Genomic DNA, 27,320 nt, shown 5'->3' with positions numbered 1-27,320 from the left:
TAAATGATTAAGACCTTTAAAGTATAATTATTATTCAAAGTAGTAAAAAGAAAACAATTAGACTGTGGTTGCTTCATTTCTTGGTTTTGACATTTGCAAAAAATCATTCCCAGGACTACTTATTCTTAAATTAACAAAATGTTTCTATTCCAGATCCATAAAAGTGGGCATCAGTCTTTCAGAAAATAAATCACCCCACTGGCACCATTCATAACCTAGTATTTGGGAGTGGATTTTTGGTATAAATGGACATAAAATCTGGCTACAACCACTTTACAATCATGTAAAACTGGATTTGCTTTTCTTTAGGTACATCCTTACCCAGAAAACTCCCACAGGGAGGCAGTGTGGTGTAGAGAATAGAGCACCCATCCTCCCTTCTTCCTTCTAGCTTTGCAACTCTTTTCTATAGGATCACCTCCAAAGCTTTCATTCTTTTTGAGTCTCTGTTTGCCATCCTAAGTCACAAAGGCACCTTAAATTTTATGCAAAATTCATCTGTTCTGATTAGCTAGATTTGTCTTTTGATTAGAAATATGCTTGTATAAGAGTTGAGAGAAAAACTCCTAACTGTGCATAACTGAGTGACTAGGAGAACTTCAATTAGGAGTATGCAGTAGTCAAGGTATCAACTAGCAGTTGATGCATTGCTCCATGCATCTTATGACCTTTCAAACATGTCATAGCTTCCTATGTCACAGGTGGGTAAAGGAACTTGGGGCACATTAACTTGTTTGCTCAATTTCTTTGGAGAGCCTACTACGTTCCAGGCACTGTGCTGGATGCTGGGGACATAGGGGTGAAAGAGACAGTGTCTGATTTCAAGAAGTTCTCAATTCAAAAGTTCCAAGAGATCACTCTGAGGAAAAGAATGCAGCATGACATGTTATTGTAGAGCTGTACAATCACAGAGAATGGCCACTTGAGAAGGTGAGGGGGAGGAGAAGACAGGGAGAGTTTTCTGGAGGTATCAGAAAAACATGTACAAAAGCCCTGTGCAATGAACGTTGCATACTTGGGAAAATGTGTGCAGATTAGCATTGATGCTGTGTCAAAGGGACCAGCAGGAAATGAATCTGGATTTCTTGTGAGGATACTTGATGGTCATTGAAAGATTTTAACCAAGAGAAGGACGTGATTATATTTGCCTTTTTGACAACTTGCTGAAGCCAAGATAAGAGGGTGGGAGAAGAGTTGGGTGGCTACATAATCCCGTGTAAAAAGGAAAAAGGGCCTGGATGGTGGCAGTAGCCATGAGGATGCAGACAAAGGATTACATTAAAAAATAAAAATTTTTATGTTTTTTGAGGCAGAATCTATAATGTTTTCTTACTAGTCGAACGTGTGGCCAGGTGAGAACATGGAGTCTAGGTTGACTTTTCTTCAGGTTCTGGTTTTGGTGGTTGGGTGGAAGGTGGAGCCATGAAGCATGAAGTATATGTAAGGCAGAGATTTGGGGTAATAAATGATACTGAGGAAAGTCTGAAGTGCTGGGGCCTTGTAGATGTTCAACAAATGTTAGTGCAGTCTTCTCTCTTGTTTCTTTTCCCCATGGAATATTCGTAGATGCCTAGTAGGCATTAGGCATGTGAGTTTGCACTGGAAATAGGTCTGCAATTAATCAACATTGAAATGGTAGTTTCAGCTATGGAAATGGATGAAATTGCCCAGAGACACATATGTAGAAGGAAAAAAGAGCAGGCAAAGAACTGAACTCCGGAGCAAATCAATATCAAAAGGACAGACGGGTGTAGAATTATTAAAATATGTTGTTTTCTATGCTACATTTCTAACTGCATGTTTCAGGTGGAGAGAAGATTGGATGTTTAGAATTTGGCTTGAGAAACATGCCAACGGTTTTGTGAAAACAACTGGTTTCATTCAGTGGAGTCCAGGAGGGACACAATTGTGAGGTAATTTTTTTTTTTTTTTTGGTAGTGACACAAAGACAAGGGTGATTGAAGCGCTGATTATTGTTGGTTCTAAAAGTGTACCTACCGATGAACCCAAATTCTGAATTGATGAACCTCATGGAGTGTGGTTATGAGCTCTGTGATGCAGAATATAGTTACTTGATAGATTTTGAAAACCTGGGTTCATTCTCTACTGTATCCAAAAACATTAGTCAAGTTTTTGTGGTTGTTCTTGTGTTGCTGTTGTTACTGGTACATCGTTCAATTTAGTACTTTACATGGAGAGAACTATTCTCAAGACCTTTTCTCTCCACCCTCTCCTCCCCCCACTCTGATAGTCTTCATTTTCAAACCAAGAAGATGATCTCTGGCCAACTTAATCTTTGAGATGCTTCCTTTTCCTTTTCCCAAGTCAAAAGCTACGGTCTAAATACAAACAAATACACCAGAAGGAACTGTAGATGTCTGTTGTTTTATTTAAAAGTGTTGCAGTGGTGGGCAATGGGATTCTGTGTGCCTATAAATTAGGCACACTGCTGGGTCCCAGAGAAGAGGGGAGGGAGACAAATGAGGCTGGGGAGAGGCAGCTGATGGTGAATTAGAAAGTCTCACTAATGTTAGTTAAATTAGGAATGGGATTTACTTTATGTATAGCAAATAAAAGTAAAACAGAATAAAAAGATTCAGTTTTGAAATTTATTTTTGAATTTTTCCCTCAAGTTCCACTCAAGGGCTTTCATCATTTGGAGCCTGTTATGTGCACATTTGGGATCCTCATGCTGTCTTTATACTGCCTTCTGAGCTGCCCAGGATTTGGTGGGAATTCCATGATGAATCCTGGTCACAGGAAGATGTATCTCTGGCTTTATTTTTTCTGTCCTTTTCCCTGTAGGAACACAATTTTATTGTAACTCTTCCTCCTTACCCCATCTCCATTCCCAAACCATTCTGTGCCTGTGTAGGCATCTAGGTTGTTGACCCTCAGCTAATCAGGCAAATCCGAGCTAACATATTCATGGCTTGAAACTAGAACTCCAGTGTTCTCCATGTATTCCAAAGAGTAAGTTACTAGAAATAGTAGCTATTGAGAAACAATGAACTTTTCTGACTTACTTAATAGGATGACTTTATGGATAGAGATGTCAGGGGAAGGTTGTAAAAACCATGGCATTGTAGATGGCTAGCTGTTAATTTGTTTGTGCAAAAACTTGGATCTTTCTCAAGTCACCCTTGTACTAAGAAAATTAAATCAGAATTTCACAGACCACGCCTGCTATGGGTCAAAGCACAGGAAATTAAATTTAACCTATAAATGCTTGTTGATGAAATAAAGTTTTGGGAATGAAGAGAGTTAGACCCTGATGTACTCATGTTGTTCCAGACATGCTAGCTTCATTCTCTTCCTTGTATACAACACTCCTTTCCTCAAAGCTTCCTACCTGGTATTCCATCTGCATACAAGCTCCATTCCAGCTAAATGCTCTCTCGATAGATACTGGAATAGTTTGCTTACCTCATTTCATCCACTTTCCAGATCTGATTGCTCACTCCCATTACTCCTTATCCCTAACTCTGTCTCTTTTCAGAGCACTCATATGTTACTGAACAATATGCTTACTTGTTATTGTCTGTCTCCCTTGCAAGCTCCTTGTGGTCAGGGATTTGCCTTCTGCTGTATCCCTAGAGCCTCTTTCAAAATTGTCTACATAGTAGTTAGTTAATACATACATTTTGAATGAATGAGTAGTAGAGTTGAGCGCAGAACCTGGGTCTTTTGAGTCCCAATCCAGTATTCTTTTTACTATACACAGTTTTTGTATTCTCCGGTGGTCATCTTTTAAGGTCATTCTGTCCTTTTTCCTTGCCCCCCTTTGCCTTCTTTATACTGACACCAGCATACATCCATTTAGTGATGACTTCTTAGGGGAGTTTCCTCATCTTGTGGATTCCACTCTTCCAAGCATATTAAAAAACACCTGGGAATGTTAATAGTGCAGATTCCCAGACCTCAAGTCTTTGTTCTTGATTCAGTGAGCTTGGGGTATAGTCTGAGAAGCTGAATTTTTAGCACTGTAGGAGATTCTAAAACAGGTGGTCTTATGACTACTTTTTAAGATGCAACTTTATAGCAGCAGATTCCTTTAGGCTCTGTTAAAGTCCCCATCCTTTGGGTTTTTACTATGAGCAGATTAGGCTTCAGACAATCTGCAAATTTTGTGCTAGTTCTGCCATCAAATCCATTTGGCATTGCCACTCCTTTGGGTGACAGGCAGGATTAAACAGAAAGAAAGTGATAGAAGGGCAGGGAGGGTGGAGACAATCTGAATGACAGTCTGTTGGCATGTGTATATTATGTCTGAATGTAACATGGGAGGTCAGAGCAGATAGTGGTCAATCCCAGGCTGTTAGGAAAAAGTCCCTTCAAGCCTGGAGCTGTTTCTGTCCTCAGCTCTATCTAATGAAGAATGGAGACTCTTTTGCAGGTGCACAGTCACTTTGGGTCATATTTCTAGGATTGTGATAGTCATTTCATCAGTTAACAGCAAGGCAGGAAGGCCAGGCAAAGGCAGAGAGGAACAGTAAGAAAGTCAGAAGTTATTGGAACTTCCAAATCCATGGTCACTTATCTGGGCAAGGGAATGAGGTTTTCAGGAATGCAGGCAAATAGCTGACCTCAAAGAAAGTAGATAATTGGGACTGTCTCTTAGGGATGTTTTGTAGGTCAAATGAGATTCTGTGTATAAACCATTTAGGCAAAGTGACTGGAAAGTAATCATCACAATAAATGATAGTTATTGTTGTTCTTAATACATGTGAGTATAGGGATCCCTGGGTGGCGCAGCGGTTTGGCGCCTGCCTTTGGCCCAGGGCGCGATCCTGGAGACCCGGGATCGAATCCCACGTCGGGCTCCCGGTGCATGGAGCCTGCTTCTCCCTCTGCCTGTGTCTCTGCCTCTCTCTCTGTGTGTGACTATCATAAATAAAAAATAAAAATAAAAAATAAAAATTAAAAAAAAAATACATGTGAGTATAGTTAAGCAGGTAATCTCCATGCTTCATTCCACCTCATGGATTTCCCCAAGTTGTCTGGGTGAGGGTGAAGAAAAAAAGTTTACACAACATACAAACCCTCCCCCCCACACAAATGTTTACATAGCGTACAAGTTGTTCAGAAACAAACAACACTTACAAATGATGGCATAGTCATTTTTATCACCACTGTCATTTGGGAGTTCATTGTGTCCTTCCAACCATTTTCCTAAAGACTTAAACTCAGGAAAGTCCCAAATATATTTGGCCAAATGCTTTTTTACTTCATTTTTGAAGCTACATGCATGGAAGAAAACTTATTCATGTGGTATTAATTATTTTATACATAATTAAGGACTTCCAGTTAAAAAGCATTTCCAAGATTATTTTCCTTTAGAAATTAGAATTGCCTTTGGCTTAATTTTGGACTGGAAACACTAACCATATCAGCTCTATTCAGGCAGGAACAACGGTTTCCCCCTGTTTTCCTGTGTATTCCCAATAATTAGTATGGGACCTGGCAAACAAGAGATGGTCAATACTTATAGGGTGAATGAACCTAGGTAACTCAAAATTTTGTGATCCTAGTAAGTATTTGTATTCAAGGATCCTGACTTGAGTGTTTCCTTCCTAACTAAGCTGTATGTAATTATAATGGATTTGTTAATTTCCTAGGGCTGCCTTAACACATTTGTACAAATGGGGTGGCTTAAAACAATAGAAATTTATTCTCTCATGGCCTGGGGGCCAAAAGTCCAAAATCAAGGTGTTGGCAGGGCCGTGCTCCCTCTGGCGGCTCTGGGAGGATCCTTCCTTGCCTCCTCCCACTGCTGGTGGCTCCAGATGCTCCTTGGCAGGTGGCTGCATCGCTCCTATCTCTGCTTCCCTCCTCACATGGCCTACTCCTCTGTGTGTCTTCCCTTGTATACCTTCTGAAGGCACTTGCCACTGGACTTAGTGTCCACCTGAAAAATCTTGGATGATTTTGTCTTGAAATCCTTACCTTGGCTGCATCTGCAAAGCTGCTTTTCCAAAATGAGATAAAAATCACACTTTCTGGGATATAGGCATGTCTTTCAGAGGGCCACCATTAACCCACTGCAATGAGGTAATGGAAATTTTCAACATGTATAGTGGGATTATCTTTCCCTTGACTAGTGTTTCTCATGACGCCACTGTATAGAGTTTATGAAGTCTTTGTAGCTGAGAAGGCAGTGGGCCTGGTTTGGGTTTTGGTCTAATTTAGGCTAGGAGGTTGGGAAAAGCAAATCAACATTTCATCTGTGGATGGGAAAAGTCCAGTGAATGTTGAAAACCAGTGGGAAGGGAGAGGAAGTTAAGTAAGTGCTCAAGCAGTAATGTTACACTCAACCTGATGATGTCTGCATGATATATTAGGGATGGGTATTTGAAACATAGTGATTTGAGTGATGACAAATGCAAAAGAATAGTGGTTATGATGTTATAAAGGGGGCCATTTTGTAATAATCTCAGTGTTTCACCCTTTGAGAGGGGAAGGTGGTTTGTATAGAGAATTGATAAGTCATACAGACAAGGCCAGAGACTCCTGGGATCAACAGTTTGAAGTGAAAGCCCCAAGAAGAATACTGATCAGGAAAGAGACTGAGGCTAGATTGTGGCTTCTACATTGAAACCATCTGCATTCGATTTGGCAGTAGTAAAATGCAGCCTTAGAATGTACAACTATCAAAAGAAATAGTCCATCAGTGGTAAGTTCTTCCAGCATTAAAGAAGGAGCCAGTGAGAACACTTTCAGAATTACTGTAATTCTGGTCAGCATTTTATTGAGAGGAAATTGTGGAAATTGAAAATGTTCAACAGGTGGCAACTGCAGGGATTTTTTTCTCTTTTGGCAGAATGAGGACAAAAATTTTGCTGAAAAATGAGTCAGTATTGCTTAAGTGAAAGGATTCTTAGAGAAAAAGAAGTCTCGGAGTAACAAATATCCTGAAAGGGAAAGAATACACTGAACAGGTTAGAAGTAGAACTTTAGCCACCACAGGAAGATCTTGATGAATAAAACAGTGCACTGGTGAAGAACCTGGTAGTGGGTGGAATAGCGCTCCTTTTGTTCTAAGGCTTAATAGTTGAAATGAGATTTTAATGTACGGCCTTTTATAAGAAGTGAAATAACTAAAATTTATAACATGCCATAGTAGACAGTCATACAAAAATGTATTTGTAAAAATGGAAAGCATCTGCAACTTTGGGCATTAAGAAAAAAAACTGAATTTATGCCTGGGATCCCATGGGAAAACTGTAAATCTATCTTTTCCTGTCACTGGATATTTCTTTTGGTGGATTTATTATCAAACTCAGGCAGCTGAAGTCAAGTAATAAGGACGCTATTAGAGGTAATAGGGGTTTATGCAGAAATGAAGGTATGTGTACACTGGCCGTGTGAATGTTCTTGTCTATATACAAATAAAACAGATTCCTCTTGTTTAAAATACATCCCTTTGAAATCACTGAGATAATATCTCTACAACTTTTTTTTATGCCATTAAAAAAAGTTTTTGTTTATGCCATTCACATTCCCTTGTTTTTCTTTTTTTCTTGTATAGTCATCAGTTCCTCTCCCCATTTTCTGACCTCTGTCTAGAAACAGGGGTTTCCAGACTTCTATCCATTCTCACATTTATATTATCAGTCAAATTGTCATGAAGTATTTTTTGCTAAGTTTGTTTGGAATTTAATATTGAAAAGAAATAAATTTGAGTACAATTTAAGAAACTCATCCTTGAGTCCTAAAAAATACAATCATCCCATTAATTACATGACTTTTTAAAGTTTTTTTTTTTTTTTTTTTTTTTTTTTTATTTTACTTGTAACTAATATCAGTGCCCAACATGGGGCTCAAACTCAAAACCCTGAGATCAAGAGTTATGTGCTCTACTGACTGGGCCAGCCAGGAGCATCCCCCTCCCTTTTAATTGGTATTGTGAGAATGAATTTCTGATTATGTCCCTATGGAGGGCAAATCAACCTAATCCTCCAATGTTCTTTTTTCTTTCAGATATCTTGCCACTTATTCTAGGGTATATTTTATGGCCTTTGAGGATTTATTTACAAATTTTCAAATTCTCAGGGCAATGGTCCATAATGCAGGCAGCACAGAGCTTTAGCAGAGTGGATGATAATAAACTGAGGAATAAGTAGAAAGGAATAGAATTTGTATGTGTTTTTATGTGAAAAATCAAGAAAGAAATTAAGATTTACTAATACATTGTTTAACACAGGGAATGGTAGCACATGTATATAGTTTATCATACATGTGTATGCATTAAAAAATCCTATTGGTGCTTTAAAATATATTTCCTGTTTATTTATATTCTTGAGCATTAAACTTTAGACTCTAAGATAACTTTAAAAAATAAGCAACTTAATAATACGTCAGAACTTTGAATTTACATTTTCCCTACATGCATTTATCTTCCTGAAAGTCTTCCTTTTCTGATATGCAAGCAACCATACTATGTTTCGGGATCTCCAAAGGTCTTTGTCAGAATTTCTTCTTGCTGTAATACCTGGGCAGCAAACAGGACTGCCTGGGAGCCTTGTAAGGAGACTCTGCAATATTACCAGATGCTAGCATGCTGAAACAATGAGTGTTTTCACTTCTACCCATTTTGAAGATTTGTTTTATTGTATTCCTTTGTCCTCCTTTGTGTGTGTGTGTTTTCCCCTCTTCTACCTAATTACTGCATTAAGACACAATCATTTGAAGTTTCCCCTTTGAGTGCTGTGGTTCATCCTAGCTCATATCTAGTAAATTGCCAAATCTTAGTTTTAGAAAGAGATTCCAATTTTGTGGCATGTTTTTGGGTTTCTCATGCCAAAGGTAATGATGACTAAGCTTCAAGATAGGTGTGTTTTCTTTCCTAGTAAGCTCACTGCTATTTCTGCTCTTGTAGTCTTTCTGCAGCAGTTTGTCATTCTCTGCATGTAACATACATTTTATACATTTTAGATTTCAACCCGTTTAAAATAAGACATTTTTTTTGCTCTGAATAAATGTGCTGATATGATAACGGTGTTAGAATTTTTTTCATATTATCTTTTCTGCCTTTATAACTTTCTGAGTCTTTTTAGTCAAAGAAAAATTCCTTCTCCAAAATGTTCAAAAACTCAATTTGTCTTCATTACAATTAAAAATAATTACTGGGCATATACTACATTCCAGGCACAGTTCTGAAACAGACCCAATCTTTGCCCCTCAAGTAATTTATAGTCTATCAAGCAGTTCAGATAATAAAGAATTTGTAAAAGAAGAACTTTAAGGTGCTATGAGAATGCTCTTAAAATTTTATTTTATTGAGGTATAGGTGACATGCAACACTATGATAGTTTCAAGTATACAACATAATAATTTGTATATGATGTGAAATTATCACCACAGTAAGTCTGGTTAATATCAGTTATACACAGTTATGGAACTTTTTTTTATGTGAGAACTTTTAAGATGTACTCTCTTAGCAACTTTCACATATGCAGTACAGTATTATAAACTAGAGTTGCCATGTTATAAATTACATACCCCTGACTTACTTCTCTTACAACTGGAAGTTCATACCTTTTGACTCCCTTTACCCATTTCATCCTCCTCCCCCTGTAACCATCAATATGATCTCTGTATCTAAGAGCCTTGTTTTTTAAATTCTGCATGTAAATGAGATCATATGGTATATGCCTTTCTTCGTTTGCCTTATTTCAATTAGCACAATGCTCTTAAGTCCACCCATGTTGTCACAAATGGCAAGATTTCTTTCTTTTTTATGGCTGGATAGTATACTTCAGTGTGTGTGTGTCTGTTTATATACACACCATAATTTCTTTATTCATTTATCCATTGATAAACACTTCGGTTGTTTCCATATCTTGGCTATTGTAAATAATGTTGCAGTAAACATGGTGAGGTGTGTATATATTTTCAAGTTAGTGTTTTTGTTTTCTTCATTTTTTTTTTAGAGAGGAGGGAGGGGCAGAGGGAGAAGGAGAGAGAGAATCTTAAGTAGGCTGCATGCCCAGCATGGAGCCCAATGAGGGGGCTCAATCTCATAACCCTGAGATCATGACCTGAGCCAAAATCAAGAGTCAGATGCTCAACCAACTGAGCCACCCAGATGCCCCTGCATTTTTGTTTTCTTCAGATAAATACTGAGTAGTAGAATTGCTGGATCATATAGTAGTTCTATTTTTGATTTTTTCAGAAAACTGTATTATTTTTCATAGTGGCTGCATCAGTTTACATTCCCATCAAAAGTGCACAAGGCCTTCCTTTTCTCCACATCCTTGCCAACACTAGTTTTTTGTTTTTCTGAGTTCAACAGGTATGAGGTAATATCTCATTGTGCTCTTGATTTGTTTTTCTTGATGATTGGTGATGTTGAGCATCTTTTTTAAAAATTTATTTTATTTTTATTTTTTTATTGAAGTTTGATTTGCCAACATATAGTATAATACCCAGTGCTCATCCTGTCAAGTGCCCCCCTCAGAGCCTGTCACCCAGTTATCCCATTCCCCCACCCACCTCCCCTTCCACTACCCTTTGTTTGTTTCCCAGAGTTAGGAGTCTCTCATGTCTTGTCACCCTTTCTAATTTCTCTCACTCATTTTCCCTCCTTTCCCTTATAATCCCTTTCCCTATTTCTTATATTCCCCGTATAAGTGAAACCATATGATGATTTTCTTTTTTTTTTTTTTTTATTTTATTTATTTATGATAGTCACAGAGAGAGAGAGGCAGAGACACAGGCAGAGGGAGAAGCAGGCTCCATGCACTGGGAGCCCGATGTGGGACTCGATCCCGGGTCTCCAGGATCGCGCCCTGGGCCAAAGGCAGGCGCCAAACCGCTGCGCCACCCAGGGATCCCCCATATGATGATTTTCTTTCTCCAACTGACTTACTTCACTCAGCATAATACCCTCCAGTTCCACCCACGTGGAAACAAATGGTGGGTAATCGTCCTTTCTAATGGATGAGTAATATTCCATTGTATATTTAACCAAGGACATCATGGCTTCTTTTACAGTTTGCTATTGTGGACATTGCTGCTATAAACATTGGGATGCAGGTGTCCTGGCATTTCCCTGCATCTGTATCTTTGGGGTAAATCCCCAGCAGTGCAATTGCTGGGTGGTAGGGTAGCTCTATTTTTAACTCTTTGAGGAACCTCCACACAGTTTTCCAGAGTGGCTGCACCAGTTCACGTTCCCACCAACAGGGCAAGAGGGTTCTTCTTTCTCCACATCCTCTCCAACATCTGTTGTTTCCTGTCTTGTTAATTTTCCCCATTCTCACTGGTGTGAGGTGGTATCTCATTGTGGTTTTGATTGATATTTCCCTGATGGCCAATGATGCAGAGCATTTTCTCATGTGCTTGTTGGCCATGTGCTTGTCTTATTTGGTGAAATTTCTGTTCATGTCTTTTGCCCATTTCATGATTGGATTGTTTGTTTCTTTGCTGTGGAGTTTAATAAGTTCTTTATAAATCTTGGATACTAGCCCTTTATCTGATATGTCATTTGCAAATATCTTCTCCCATTCTGTAGGTTGTCTTTTAGTTTTCTTGACTGGTTTTTTTTTTTTTTCTGTGCAGAAGCTTTTTATCTTGATTAAGTCCTAATAGTTCATTTTTGCTTTTATTTCCCTTGCCTTCATAGATGTATCTTGCAAGAAGTTGCTGTGGCCAAGTTCAAAAAGGGTGTTGCCTGTGTTCTGCTCTAGGATTTTGATCGATTCCTGTCCTACATTTAGATCTTTCATCCATTTTGAGTTTACCTTTGTGTCTGGTGTAAGAGAATGGTCCAGTTTCATCCTTCTGCAAGTGGCTGTCCAAATTTTCCCAACACTATTTATTGAAGTGACTTCCCTTTTCCCAGTGGATATTCTTTCCTGCTTTGTCAAATATTAGTTGACCATAGAGTTGAGTGTCTATTTCTGGGTTCTCTATTCTGTTCCATTGATCTATGTGTCTGTTTTTGTGATGGTACTACACTGTCTTGATGATCACAGCTTTGTAGTACAGCTTAAAATCTGGCATTGTGATGTCCCTGGCTTTGGTTTTCTTTTTCAATATTCCCCTGGCTATTCAGGGTCTTTTCTGATTCCACATAAATCTTAAGATTATTTATTCCAACTCTGTGAAGAAAGTTTATGGTATTTTGATAGGGATTGCATTGAATGTGTAAATTGCTCTGGGTAGCATAGACGTTTTCCTAAACGTGAAAGTCACTTTGCCAGCTCAAAAGAAAACAATACCCTATCTGTAGTTGTGGAAGTTTATGCTAATGTTGTGTAATTGATATTAAACCTAAATGTTCTGCCCACCCTGTCGGTATAAAGATATTTTGAGCAGATTGTGAACAAGAAAAAAAAAATCATGCTTTGTTAGCAAAATTGCCCAGTATGTTAATTTGCTCAAAATTTGATGTTTGGTTTTTATCCACTTTGTTGCTATTAACATCTTTCTGTTTTCATGTAGATTTCAATAAATGAGTAATTTTAGAAGCATTATTTTAGAAATATATAGTTGTCACAGTAAACATCTGGTTTTTCTATGTGCATTGTACAAATTTTTCATTTCTTTTGCTTTTTGTGTTGGATCTAACACTAACTGTATTGTTTTGTTACATCAAATAAGCATCTTCTGTGGACCAGGAAAAAAAAATTGTTTTTCTTGTTAGAAAAGAAGAATAATTGTTTATTCTTCCAATCCATGAGCATTTTTTTTTATCTCTTATATTTTTTTTATCTCTTTTTTATCTCTTTTTTATCATATTTTTTTCATCTCTTTCCATCTTCCTCAATTTCTTTCAGAAGTGTTCTGTAGTTTTTAGGGTATAGATACTTTACCTCTTTGGTTAGGTTTATTCCTAGGTATCTTATACTTTTGGGTGCAATGTAAATGGGATTGACTCCTTAATTTCTTTTTCTTCAGTTTCATTGTTAGTGTATAGAAGAGCCACTGACTTCTGGGCATTGATTTTGTGTCCTGCCACACTGCTGAATTACTGTATGAGTTCTAGCAATCTTGGGGTGGAGTCTTTTGGGTTTTCTATGTAGAGTATCATGTCATCGGTGAAGAGGGAGAGTTGACTTCTTCTTTGCCAATTTGAATGCCTTTTATTTCTTTTTATTGTCTGATTGCTAGGGTAGGACTTCTAATATTATGTTGAATAGCAGTGGTGAGAGTGGACATCCCTGTTGTGTTCCTGATCTTAGGGGAAAGGCTCCCAGTGCTTCCCCATTGAGAATGATATTTGCTGTGGGCTTTTCATAGATGGCTTTTAAGATGCTGAGGAATGTTCCCTCTATCCCTACACTCTGAAGTGTTTTAATCAGGAATGGATGCTGTATTTTGTCAAATGCTTTCTCTGCATCTATTGAGAGGATCATATGGTTCTTGTTTTTTCTCTTGTTGATAATGATCTATCACGTTGATTGCTTTATGAATATTGAATCAGCCTTGCATCCTGTGGATAAATCCCACTTGGTCATGGTGAATACTCTTCTTAATGTACTGTTGGATCCTATTGGCTAGTATCTTGTTGAGAATTTTTGCATCTGTGTTCATCAGGGATATTGGACTATAATTCTCCTTTTTGGTGGGGGTCTTTATCTGGTTTCAGAATCAAGGTGATGCCTCATAGAACGAGTTTGGAAGTATTCTGTCTCTTTCTATCCTTTGGAACAGCTTTAGTAGAGTAGGTATTATTTCTTCTTTAAAGTTTGATAGAATTCCCCTGGGAAGCCATCTGGCCCTGGACTTTTGTGTCTTGGGAGGTTTTTGATGACTGCTTCAATTTCCTTGCTCGTTATTGGCCTGTTCAGGTTTTCTATTTCTTCTTGTTTCGGTTTTGGTAATTTGTGGTTTTCCAGAAATGCGTCCATTTCTTCTAGATTGCCTAATTTGTTGGCATATAGCTGCTCATAATACGTTTTAAAAATCACTTGTATTTCCTTGGTATTGGTTGTGATCTCTCCTCTTTCATTCATGATTTAATTTTAATTTTTTTCTTTTTAATAAAGCTGGCTAATGGTTATGTATCTTATTAATTCTTTCAAAGAACCAACCCCTGGTTTTGTTGATCTGTTCTACAGCTCTTCTGGTCTCTATTTCATTGAGTTCTGCTCGAATCTTTATTATCTCTCTTCTGCTTGGTGTAGGTTTTACTTGCTGTTCTTTCTCCAGTTCCTTTAGGTGCAAGGTTAGCTTGTATTTGAGTTTTTTCCAATTTTTTGAGGGAGGCTTGTATTGCAATATATTTCCCTCTTAGCACCGCTTTTGCTGTATCCCAAAGATTTTGAATGGTTGTATCTGTATTTTCATTAGTTTCCATGAATCTTTTTAATTCTTCTCTAATTTCCTGCTTGACCCTTTCATCTTTTAGTAGGATGCTCTTTAACCTCCATGTGTTTGAGTTTCTTCCAAATTTCTTTTTGTGATTGAGCTCTAGTTTCAAAGCACTGTGGTCTGAAAATATGCAGGGGACAATCCCAATCTTTTGGTATCAGCTGAGACTTGATTTGTGACCCAGTATGTGGTCTATTCTGGGGAAAGTTCCATGTGCACTTGAGAAGAATGTGTATTCAGTTGTGTTTGGATGAAAAGTTCTGTAAATATCTGTGAAATCCATCTGGTCCAGTGTATCATTTAAAGTGGCTCAGTGGTTTTGTGCCACCTTCAGCCCAGGGCCTGAAGAGTCCCGGAGACTCGATTCCTTGGAGACCCGGAAACGAGTCCCGCGTCGGGCTCCCTGTGTGGGGCCTGCTTCTCCTTCTGCCTGTGTCTCTGCCTCTCTCTCTCTCTGTATCTCTAATGAATAAATAAATAAAATCTTAAAAAAAAATAAAGCTCTTGTTTCTTTGGTGATGTTGTACTTAGAAAATCTGTCATTTGCTAAAAGTGCTGTGTTGAAGTCTCCTACTATTAGTGTATTAACCAAGTATCTCTTTACTTTGGTTATTAATTGATTGATATACTTCGCAGCTCCCACATTAGGGCTATAAATATTCATAATTGTTAGGTCTTCTTGTTGGATAGACCCTTTAAGAATGATATAGTGTCCCTCTTCATCTCTTACTACAGTCTCTGGGATAAACTTTAATTTATCTGATATGAGGATTGCTACCCCAGTCTTCTTTTGAGGACCATTTGAATTGTAAATTGTTCTCCAACCTTTCATTTTCAGGCTGTAGGTGTCCTTAGGTCTAAAATGAGTCTCTTGTAGACAGCAAATAGATGGGTCTTGCTTTTTTATCCAGTCTGAAATCCTACGTCTTTTGATGGGATCATTAAACCCATTCATGTTCAGAGTAACTATTGAAAGATATTAATTTAGTGTCATCATAATAGCTATTCAGTCCCTGTTCTTGTGGATTGTTTCCTTGGACTTCCTCTTTCTTTTATAGTATCCCCCTTGATATTTCTTGCAGAGCCGGTTTGGTGGTCACATATTCTTTCAGTTTCTGCCTATCCTGGAAGCTCTTTATCTCTCCTTCTATTCTGAATGAGAGCCTTGCTGGATAAAGTATTCTTGGCTGCATGTTCTTCTCATTTAGTACCCTGAATATATCCTGCCAGCCCTTTCTGACCTGCCAGGTCTCTGTGGAGAGGTCTGCTGTTAATCTGATATTTCTCCCCATATAAGTTAAGAGTCTCTGTCTCTTATTGCTTTAAGGATTTTCTCTTTACCTTTAGAATTTTCAAGTTTCACTATTAACTGTCGAGGTGTTGAACAGTTTTTACTGATTTTTTTTGGGGGGGCCTCTCTATGTCCTGGATCTGAATGTCTGTTTCCCTCCCCAAATTAGGGTAGTTCTCAGCTATGATTTGTTCAAATATACTTTGTGGCCCTCTCTCCCTCTCTGTGTCTTCTGGATCCCCAATTATACCTAGATGCTTCCTTCTGAGGCTATCATTTATTTCCCTTAGACTTTTCTCATGGTATCTTAATTGTTTTTCTCTTTTCTCCTCTTCCTTCCTTACCATCAACTTGTCTTCTGTGTCACTCACTCTTTCTTCCACCTCATTAACCCTAGCAGTTAGGACATCTATTTTGGATTGCATCTCATTTAATTGATTTTTAATTTCGGCCTGACTAGATCTCAATTCTGCAGTAATGAAGTCTCTAGAGCCCTTTATGCTTTTTACCAGAGCCACCAGTAGCTTTATAATTGTGCTTCTGAATTGGCTTTCTGACATAGAATTGAAATCCATATTCTGTAACTCTGTGGTAGAGAGTACTGTTTCTGATTCTTTTGTGGTGAGTTCTTCCTTCTAGTCATTTTGCTCAGTGCAGAGTGGCTGTATCAGTGGGATGAGTCAAAAATATCATCCACGACCTAAATAAATTCTACCCTAGATGATTCTGATGAGGTCAGAGACCAGAAAATGAAAAAGATCAGAACAAAATATAACAAAAAGTTCACTAACATGAAAAACACTTGAAATTAAAGTCATAAAAAGTAAAAGGCCAAAAACCCCAAAGAAGAAGAAAAAAGAAAAAGAAAAAAAGAAGAAAAAAAATAAAAAGGAAAAAGAAAAAAGAAAAAAAAAAAGGACCAAAAAGGGTCGGCGCCTGGCGGGTGGTGGTGGTAAAGTAGTGGTAGTGGAGAGAGAATGTAGTTTACCTGAGGGGTCCTAGAGGGTGATCCTCTTGGTTCTGAGTGTATTAATTTCTATATATTAGAAGATGTTCAATCCTAAATTTATATAAACCAGCAATACTTATTGAAAGTCCCAACATTGACCAGCAAAACATAAACAAGATAAAAGAGGAGGGCAGAATGGGAATGAGGAATCTCACAGAATGAACCAGCACAGTATACCACTTGGTTCTGGGTGCATGCTGGTCTTGTCTTAGAAGGTATTAACTTCCGCCATTGTAGAACAAAAAATGAGGCAGAGAAACCAAAAAACACAAAACAAAAGCCCATATCTTGTATATCTCTCAAAGTTAAATTGAATATGTTGAAGGGAATCCAGAAGTGAAAAATATATCTAAGACATATAATTGTAGAAATATGAAAGTCAAAAAGAAAGCAATTTAAAAATGAAGAGCTGGTAAAATATTATAGTTAAGGTGGGAAAAGAGAAAAAATGTTGGAAAGTTTTAGTCTGATATAAAAATGAGTTGACATGGAAAAAGGAAAAATAAATAAATAAAAAATAAAAAATAAAAAAATAAATTAAATAAAATTAAATAAAAAATAAATAAAATAAATAAATAGAGGGGGGTACCCTCTAGTTCTGTATACTATAAGTCCCTCGACTTCCCCTGGAGCTTTCCAGCCTTGCTGGGTCAAGAACTTGCCCTTCCCCTGTCCTTCCAGCTGGCCTTCTGGGGGAGGGGCCTGCTGTGCTGATTCTCAGGTGTGTGCACCTGGGGAGATGCCCCACCCCCTGCCGGGAGCTGGGCTCAGGGGGAGCTGTTTACCCCGTGAGGCCTCTGTTCCCTGGTGGCCCCGCCCCTCCCAGGCGCAGGGTGAAACCAGGAGGAACAACAATGGCAGTGGCCAGCTCTCCAGCCCTGGAGTCAGCTCCCCCGGTAACTACCACAGTCTCCCAGTCCGAAGTGGCCTGGATGCGCTCCTGGAGGCAGGTGCAGGGGGCACTGACCTGCACAGCTCGGGGTGCCCCGTGGCAGGAGAGTCTCCCTGTCCTGTGCCCTCCCTACCTCCACCTGTCCTGGGGGGAACATGGGATCGCCGGCTGTATCCACTGGGCTCCCTGGGATCGGGTCCTGTGCCGCTGGAACCGCACTCCGGGACCGCCTCTCCCGAAGGGAACAGGGCACGGCCACCTCGGTCTGGAGCCGGGCCGCCTAACAGAGCAGATGCTCCCAAATGCCCTGAGGGCTGCAGCGCTCCAGACTGTTACCGAGATCAGGCCGCAGTTTGCTGTGAGCTGTCCCCGGGGCCCCTTCTCTTATAGCCCCCCGGGAATCTTGAGGCTTCACTGCCCCTCCTGCGATCCTACCCGAGTTCCCGCTTCCCCAGGGCTGGGCTTTCCTGCCCCAGAGGCTTTCACCACTAGCCTTAGCCCGGCTTCTTGTGGGGCCCCTCCCCCCTTGGATTCTTTTTTATTTATTTATTTATTTATTTATTTATTTATTTATTTATTCATTCATTCATTTATTTATCCCCCCCCCCCCCCACCTTCCTACCTTATTAGAAGCACAAACTCTTCTCCCTGTAGTGTTCCAGCTGTTCTCTCTTTAACTCTCAGGTGGAATTTGTAGGTGTTCAGGATGTGAAAGTTATCTAGGTAAGTTGGGGTGGGGGTCGGGTGAGGTGAGGACCCTACTCCTCTGCCATGTTGTCCCACCTCCTGTTGAGCATCTTTTCATGTGCCTGTTGCCCAAGTGTATGTCCGTGTTAGAAAAATGTCTTTTGATATCCTCTGTCCATTTTTATTTAAGAAGGCTCCATGCCCAACATGGGGCTTCAACTCAGAATCCTCAGATCAAGAGTCACATGCTCTACTGACTGAGCTAGCCAGGCACCCCTCCACTGTCCATTTTAAAATCAGATTGTTTTCTTTTACTATTGAGTTGTGTAATTTCTTTCAGTATTTTGGATATTAGCCCCTTATCAGATATATGATTTCCTAATATTTTCTCCTATTCCATAGGTTGCCTTTTCATTTTGTTGGTGTTTTCCTTTGCTGTGTAGAACTCTTTTAGTTTGATGTAGTCCCACTTGTATATTTTTGCTTTTGTTGCTTCTGCTTTTGGTGTGAAATCCAAAAAACATCACCAAGTTAAATGTCAGGGAGCTTACTACCTGTTTACTTCTGGAAGCTTTATGGCTTCAGGTCTTATGTCTAAATCTTTAATCTCTTAGTTAATTTTTATGTATGGTCAGGTAGTGGTCCATTTTCATTCTTTTACATGTAGCTGTCCAGTTTTCTCAGCACCATTTATTGAAGGAGCTATCCTATTTCCATCATGTATTCATGGCTCCTTTGTCATAAATTAATTGACCATGATGGTGTGTGTTTATTTCTGGACTCTATTCTTCATTTATACTTCATTGTTTTATGTGTATGTTTTTATGCCAATACCATAGTGTTTTGATTAGTATCTTTGTAATTGATTTGAAACCAGGGAGCATGATGCCTCTGGCTTTTTCAAGATTGTTTTGGCTCTTCAGGGTCTTTTATGGTTCCATACAAATTTAGAATTGCTTGTTCTATTTCTATGAAAAATGTCATTGGAATTTTGATAGGGATTGCACTGAATCTGTTGATTGCTTTGGGTCATATGGATATTTTAATAATATCCTTCCAATCCTTGAACATGAAATATCTTTCCTTTTATTTGTGTCTTCAATTTCTTTCATCATTGTCTTATAGTTTTTAGTGTACAGTTCTTTCACCTGCTTGGTTATATTATTCCTAGGATTTTTTTTTTAATGCAATTTTAAGATGGATTGTTTTCTTAATTTTTCTTTTTGATAGTTTGTTATTAGTGTATAGAAATTCAACAGACTTCTGTATATTTGTGAGAATTCCCCCCTCCTTTTTTTTTTTTTTTTAAAGAAAAGCATTATGTAATCATATTTCCAGTGGAATGAAGCCAAGAAGGTCTCTGGGCCCCGTGTCTCCCACTCTGCTTGAGCCCACATCTTCCTGCTTTTCATGTTCACACAAGCCAGACCATGATAAAGAGGCTGACAAAAAGCACTGCTTGCTTTTCTGTGTTTCTTTTAATCTTGTGTCCATATCCTGTATTATTTTAATTTGTATCCATATCTAAAAGGGAGATTAATTTTATATTGTGTTAGAGCAGTTTTGCATTAATTGTTTTCACTGTGAATGTGAAAACTTTTAACCACTTTTATTCGTGGGTGTGATTCAAAAATTTCACTGACCCAGTCTCTTTTTAGCTATTGTCTCATGCCAAATACAGTGATGAATGACAGGTGATTTGAATGTGAAAGTCCTAAATATGATCTAGTGTTTAAAGAAACCAATAAAAGCTAACATTTGATACTTTCCAGAACTGCATAGTGTTTGCAATTGTATCTAATGTGAAGTAAATATTTTGCAGATTTATTAGGATGTGTAATGGTTGTCTTGTATCTTTTTGCATGCACAGACCAATTAGCTTATGTAATCATTTTGGATGATGTGACAGCTCTCTTCATATTAACTTACTTCATTACCCACACACACGAATGTTGGTGTGTGCTGACATGTGTCTGCATATAATTGAATGTATCCTTACAGAATCTTGGAGCTATATTCTATTACACATGAGAAACAGGAATAGTACTAACATCAGAATGGTTGCTTTCTGAATGCATAGATTATCTTTCTAAGGATAGTTTTTTCCCCCCTTTTTTAATATCCTTGCAAATGAAAAAGGATGAATTAGGTGATCCTGATCATGGACTTGTCTATTTTGATATATTCTAGATCTGGGGCTTCATATTTTCAATATGTTTAACAGCCATAGTACAAAATAATCTTACTGGTTATAAATAGCTGTAGAAAAGAGAAAAAAAAAATGAGAAAAGTAAACAAGTAGGTAGTAGAAACCAGGAGTAGAATTCAGAGCTTCATATTCTTTAGTTTGTGCTTAATTGCTAGGTGCATGTTGATTTTGTTACCATAGAAGATATAGTGCAGTGCCACAGATCTTTGGCTACAAAATATTAGGGAGATAATTGTTTAAAAGATTTTTGGTGGGGATCCTGAGTAGCTCAGTTGACTGAAAGTCTGACTTTGGTTTAGGTCATGATCTCAGGGTCCTGGGATAGAATCCTGTGGAGAGCCTTGCATTGGGCTCTGCAATCAGCAGGGAGTCTGCTTGTACCTGTTCCTCTGCCCTTCCCCTGCTCATGTTCTTTCTCTTAAAGAAATAAATAAAATTTAAAAAAATTTAGTGAGAAAAATTTATAAACTCTTTCTCTTTTTTCTTGCTCTCTCTTTTTTTGCAAACTCTCTTAATTAGATTGATTTAGGACATTATTTTCCAACATTCTGGGAGTTCTTCAAAAAACTTTTGAAATATTGTGTTATATGATAAAGTATGTAGTTTATAGTGTATAAAGTATATAAAGTAGTTATCTTTACTGTAGGACTGCTCAGAATCTTTCAAGTTTTAATGTGCCCTATAACTAACTAAAGGAGAAAAATAATAGTATGTTGCATTTGTCTTATGTATTTGAACCAAGAACCATTTTTCTGAGGAACTCTTATTCATATTACATAGATTATAGCTTAGGGAAGGTTTATCTAGGATGGTGGCTCTCACTGTGTGCCGACTATTTGATATAGCAGTTTGTACACCTGAAAGCTATTTTAGAGTAGGAAGGCATATCTATGAGTGAGTATTCTAGCTGCATATCAAGAAAAGAGATTTCCAAGTAGAGAGTTTGAGTACCCTTGTTAGGACTAAAATGTATGTATCACACCCAAATTCATATGCTGAAGTGCTAACTCCCTAGTGTGCTCTTTGGAATAAGGAAATAATTAAAGTCAAATAGGATCATTGTGGTAGGGCCTTTATAGGATTAGCATTCTTCTAAGAAGAGACACCAGGAGCTTACCTTCCCATGTCAGTGCTCAGAAGGATGGCCATTTGAAGACTGCAGCAAGAAGGCAACCATCTACAAGACAAGAAGGGCACTCTCACCAGAAATAAAGCCTGCTGAAATTTGATCTTGGACTTCCGGTCTCCAGAACCAGAAGATTATAAATTTCTGTTGTTTAAGCCACCCAGCTCATGGTATTTTGTTATGGCAATCTGTGCAGACTAAGATAGTCTTTAAAGCTTAAAAAAAAAATCACCAGATTTTGTTTGAATAGAATAGTTACTCTTTTGCTGCAATTACTGCCAGATGAGCTATTCTGTAAGGTAAGGTGAATAGAGACAAAGGAATTTGCCCTCAGATATGGAAAAAGTGAGGGAAGCATGGAAAACTTTATTAAGAAAGGCTTCAAGGGTACTTCAGTTGCTTAAGCATCTGCTTTCAGCTTAGGTCATAATCCCAGAGCCCTGGGATGGAGATCCATGAGTTGGGCTCCCTGCTTGGTGGGAAGCCTACTTCTCCCTCTCCCTCTCCCTCTGTCGTTCTCCTTGCTTTTGCTCTCTCTCTTGCTCTTACATACTCTCTCTCTCATAATTAAATAAATAAATAGATAAATAAATAAATAACATCTTTAAAAATAAAACTCTTCTCATTGTGGCTTTGAAGTATATTCTACTTTTATTATTGAGTCAGTAAATAACAAGGATTAAGTAGCAATGTGGTGACGGAGGATCAGTGATGATAAAGTGACCATGAAGAGCATATAGGCAGCATTTACTGGACATGGAACTGTCCTGCACATCAGAGTAACCTTTGCTTCAGCCCATTGAAAATTAGAATCCAGATCTCAGACTTAATCTCATTAAGTTTTGTCTCTTGAATGGTTGTGCCATTGGTTGAGCTCGTATGTGCATGATTGAGGCCCAGCCTCACATCAGTTTACACTTGCTTCTCCTAAGGTAGGTAGGAACTACAAAATTAGACATAATGTAGTTCCAAAGGTAGTTTCTTTTCTTTCTTCGAGAATTTAACAACATATATGGGAGAGATCTCACAGCCACCCACCTTGCAGAAGACTTATTTAGAAAATGTAAACAGAAGGGCACCTAGGTGGCTTAGTCAGTTAAGCGTCCGACTTGTTTGACTCTTGATTTCAGCTCAGATCTTGATCTTAGGGTTGTAGGTCCTATCCCCAAGTAGGGCTCTGTGCTCAATACCAAGTCTGCTTTTCCCTCTTCCTTTGCTCCTTCTCCTGCTCTCTCTTTCTCTCTTAAGTAAATAAATAAATAAAAACTAAAAACAAACAAAAAAACCCACATAAGTAGGAAAGAACCACAATTGTTACATTATTCTCCAAAAGCAAATGGGTGTGTGTGTGTGCATATGTGTGTGTGCATATGCAAGAGGTCCACTTATACTGATTTTTAAAATGATTCATTGCAGAGATTTTAAATTTCATGCTCCTAGATTATATTTTATTTATGAATCAGATCAAAGTATTTAACAGGAATTCGTGGTTTTAAAAAATGTTCATCATCAAAGGAAAACACTCTGGTCCTAAAAACATCATTTGGCTTCTAATTTGATATAGCACATGATTTCTCCAGGTGAAAAAGAAAGGGCATTTGAGTGAGACTCAGAAGAGGCCAGAGTCCATGGAAGGATTGCTTTGACTCTCTCAAACATTGTACAGACCTGTCTTCACATTGGAGATCTAAAACAGTGCAGGAAAGCAGAGGCACAGGTGCTGACCAGGCCTGTGAACCAAGCCCAGTTTGTTTGTGTTACACACAGTGAACACTTTTCCTGGGAAATCATATTGCAAATGAAACTTCAGAGCAGCACTTTGGAACTCACAAGTGTTGATCTCTAGGTGATTCCCTTTTCCATTTGGACTCGAGCTTGCTGCATTCATGAGGACAACTCAAAAATGGGCCTCTGGCAGTCCAAGTCTCCTTTATTTCATCAGTGTCCTCACTTGTGGGTGTTAATACAAACCGCCATATAAAAGCAACCCAAGTAAAGCAATTACATGGGCACCTCATTTTAGGAAATTCTCATAACGGTCACATTTCGTGGTTCTATCTGTCATTTTTGTCTTACAAGTCACCACTTTTTTCATTTGGGGGAATAGTACTATAACCTGGAAACTTCTTCAGATCTGTCTTGAAATCAGAAGTATCCAAATAGGACATATCCAAATAAGACAAGAAGTATCCAAATAAGGGACAGTTTCCTCTTTCCATGCAGAGTGGATTTTTCACTTTTTGCTTCACTCTGACATCTATGTTGCAAAAGTGGAAAGTAGTTACTTTGCAAAAATATATTCAGATAAGGACAGTAGATTTCTTCTTTCTTTTTTCTTTCTTTTTTTTTCTTTCTTTCTTTCTTTCTCTCTCTCTCTCTCTCTCTCTCTTTAATTTACTCATGAGAGACACACACACAGAGAGAGGCAGAGACACAGGCAGAGGGAGAAGAAGCAGGCTCCACACAGGAAGTCTGATGTGGGACTTGATCCGAGGTCTCCAGGACCAGGCCCTGAGCTGAAGGTGGTGCTAAACCACTAAGCCACCTGGGCTGCCCTAGATTTCTTTTCCTGGAAGAATTACCCTAAGAAAGAGAACCCGTGGGCATAGATCAAGGTGCTGCACTGAAAGACTAGAATTGAAGACAGTGGAAGGTTAGTGCCAGTGAAGACTCTCCCATCTGCTAAATCTGCTATCCCAACATGGTGACTTAAGAAACCAAGAATGTTCTTAAAATCTGCTTTGGAAATCTGTTCAAATCCTCTTAGCAACCAGCATTTATTACTGTCTTACAGTGCAGCATGACTACAATAAACACACTCGCATATTCAGGTGAGAGAAAGTTGGGTCCTGGAGACTGAAATCACTTGATACTCGGGGGAGAGGGAAGAAAAAGGGGTGAGGACATCTCATTCATATTTTCTGTGAAATGCTAGAAGTTCCACTAATCTGCCTCTCTCCGTTCTTTTCATAGAGAGCTGTTCAGTGAGGTGCAGAGGTGACTGGACTTATTGTTGGTGGGAACTTGGCATATGGAAAGCTGTCTCTGGCAGGAGACAGAGCCAACTGCCATTGGCTTTCATTCTTGATATAAAATGCAGCAACACAATACATCCATGATTTAGTGAGCCAAAAAGGCTGTGACATTAATTTCCCTGAGTACTTTTCCAAACGTTTCAAGGTCCTTCAGGTGAATTCCACCCTCCCCTTCTTTTGTTTTTGTTTTGGTAATCTCACAGGAAACAAGTCTCAGGGGATTGTTCTAGAGGCCAAATTTAGATTCAATGGGGGTTGAGATAGAATCTCATCTACCAGGGTAAACATATCTTCCATACATGTTCAGGTTCCTTCCCTATTGACCTGAGCACTGGGGAGAATGGAGGAGGGGATCCACACAGTTAAGATTTGCCTATGTGTAGAAGCACTAAAGCAATATCATTTTTAAGTCAGAGATTCAATTTACATCGAATATGTCAACACATTAATCCTCACACCAATACCATCATTAAGTAGATAAACAGAATTGTCATTTTCCATACATAAATGGAGTGGTAGCCAAAACATGGAACTTATGTGCTTTACATGGTACTGCAAAAAAAAAAAAAAAGAAAAAAAAATCAAAAAAAAAAAAAATCAAAATTTGGGCCCCAGGCAAAATCTCAAGAATAAGCATTCGTTCAATTATCCAACATCACAGTAGCCTATTCTTCACCTCTCACCTCATCATCCCCTCAAAAGTCCACCTACCAACCTCTTTACAACTGTAGCTTCAGATACTGTTTGGGTAAGGGTCAGACTTTTGAATATAGACATTTCTATCAGAGATGGAGTAAAGGATCAAGACAAGATCCCATTCTTTGAGTAGGATGAGGATACAAACCTGCATTGCTGGAGAAAATGTAAATGTCACCGGCATTGGGGAGCACGGATCTGGACTATGATGAAATGAAAAAAGTCTGAGAAGGGAAAAGTTTTAGAGGGAAGGTTCATTTTTCTGTTCTCTAGATTGCTTGTAGACAGGAGGAGGTAGAGGGCAGGAGCACAGGAAGAGAGGGCTCTTACAATGGAATGGAATGGAATGGAATGGAATGGAATGGAATGGAATGGAATGGTAAAGACATTTGGACCAGGGAACATCGGAGGAGTAGTGGTGGTGGTGGCTAGCAGTAGCAGTGAGGGCTATGATGAGGGAGGAGTGGCAGCATGAGGGTGAGGCAATGCGTGTTAACTGCTTTCACAAGGCTGGGCTCATAGCCTCTGTATTGTTCATGTGGTCAGGGCAAGCATGACTGCATGCTTATATTGTAGAGGCAAGTTATAGGGTCAATGATCTCTACTTTTGGGAAAATCTCAAAATCTTGAAAAATCCCGGGATCCCTGGGTGGCGCAGCGGTTTGGTGCCTGCCTTTGGCCCAGGGCGCGATCCTGGCGACCCGGGATCGAATCCCACGTCGGGCTCCCGGTGCATGGAGCCTGCTTCTCCCTCTGCCCGTGTCTCTGCCTCTCTCTCTCTCTCTCTCTGTCTGTGTGACTATCATAAATAAATAAAAAAAAAAAAAAAAAAGAAAGAAAAATCCCTTCATAGAGCCAAAAAGGGACAATTGATAAAGGGTTATTCCAAAGCAAGTAAGGAAGAATTTGCAACACACCCCATCCCTCATGTTTTTTTTTTTTTTCTTTCTATTCAGTCAATGTGTTATTTGAATTTCATTGCATAATTACCATGAATTTCCACATATTCTTTAATTCCCCTAAAAAAATCCCATGACATAGGTTATTCATTATTTCTCTTTTATAGATGAAGAAATGAGATTCAGAGAAGTGGAGGTGACTTAATTAAGGTCAACAAGTGGCAGGATCAGACTCCATTTTAGTCCCTCTAGCCACTAGAGGCTAGAGGCCTGGTGACTACCCTTTTTACCTTTCATGAACCACCACATTATCCTTTATCGTTGCCCAAAGGTTATACCTGTTTTCAGAGCTTTGGACATTGATGCCATGAGCCTTATGCTAAGCTTTGATGACAGAATGACAGATTTTTTAAATTAGCACTGCAGGGCTCTGAATAAAGTCATACTGAAAACTCAACAAACAGTATTCTTGCTCAACAAAAGTACTTGGTGGATTTTTTTTTCAGCAGTACATATTACGGTCATTAAATGCCATTAAGAGAAATGGGGCTTGTTGAAATGGAATTGGGGTACACAGTGGACTTAATTTCTTAGGGAATAAAGTTTCATTTGAATAGTGTTTAGAAAAAGCAAGAGAAATAAAATGGAAAAAAGAAACAAAAGCAGGTTCAATTAAATCCACTTTTACTTGTGAAATAGAGTTCCTTAAGTCAATACAGCTTTTAAATTCTACTGTATTTGGCAACATTTGTGACATCCAAGTGTCTAATAGAAAGTGACTCGAAGTGGAGGCCTTTTTATGTGAATGGAGTGGCAGCGGTTCTATGTGAACAAAACAGATGAACAGATGCTCAGGAAAGCAAGTTCTCTCCCGCTGGGAGGGGATGTTTAATATGTATCAGCCCATCAGTCTTTGCGAGGCACTCACTTCTTCCCAGAGCAAAGCAGTTTATCACATGGGCTCAAGTCTACTAGAATTTCAGGCTGCCATTCTGGGCACTGGTGAGGTCCTGACCGTATGTTCAAAAATAAAAAAGATCAAAGCACTAATAAGTAGTGGTCAGCATGCCTTTAGTCAGTACGAAAGAAGAAACAAAACAGGGCAGCAGCCTTTATTTCAGCAACTGTGCTAGGAAAGCCCCAAATCACTACCACAC

The 27,320-nt window shown here is 38.8% G+C and overlaps 2 long non-coding RNA genes across 2 annotated transcripts in view; one reads left to right on the top strand and one right to left on the bottom strand.

The window, feature by feature from the left end:
- Positions 1-2,612: 2,612 nt before the first annotated feature.
- LOC144304199 (uncharacterized) lies at positions 2,613-25,588 on the bottom strand. Its single transcript, XR_013371146.1, has 3 exons — positions 25,413-25,588; positions 21,525-21,584; positions 2,613-2,799 (listed from the first exon to the last, which is right to left on the bottom strand). It is a non-coding gene; the product is annotated as an uncharacterized LOC144304199 (long non-coding RNA).
- Positions 25,589-25,665: 77 nt separating this feature from the next.
- LOC144304198 (uncharacterized) overlaps positions 25,666-27,320 on the top strand; it is a 106,145-nt gene continuing 104,490 nt past the window's right edge. Inside the window, exon 1 of the long non-coding RNA XR_013371145.1 lies at positions 25,666-25,842. This is a non-coding gene — a long non-coding RNA (uncharacterized LOC144304198). The remainder of the gene's footprint in view (positions 25,843-27,320) is intronic.

The sequence above is a fragment of the Canis aureus genome, chromosome 33, assembly GCF_053574225.1.
Source record: "Canis aureus isolate CA01 chromosome 33, VMU_Caureus_v.1.0, whole genome shotgun sequence".
NCBI classification, from domain to species: domain Eukaryota; kingdom Metazoa; phylum Chordata; class Mammalia; order Carnivora; family Canidae; genus Canis; species Canis aureus.
The sequence above is the reverse complement of the archived record's forward strand: the minus strand, read 5'-3'. Positions and strand labels throughout refer to the sequence as shown.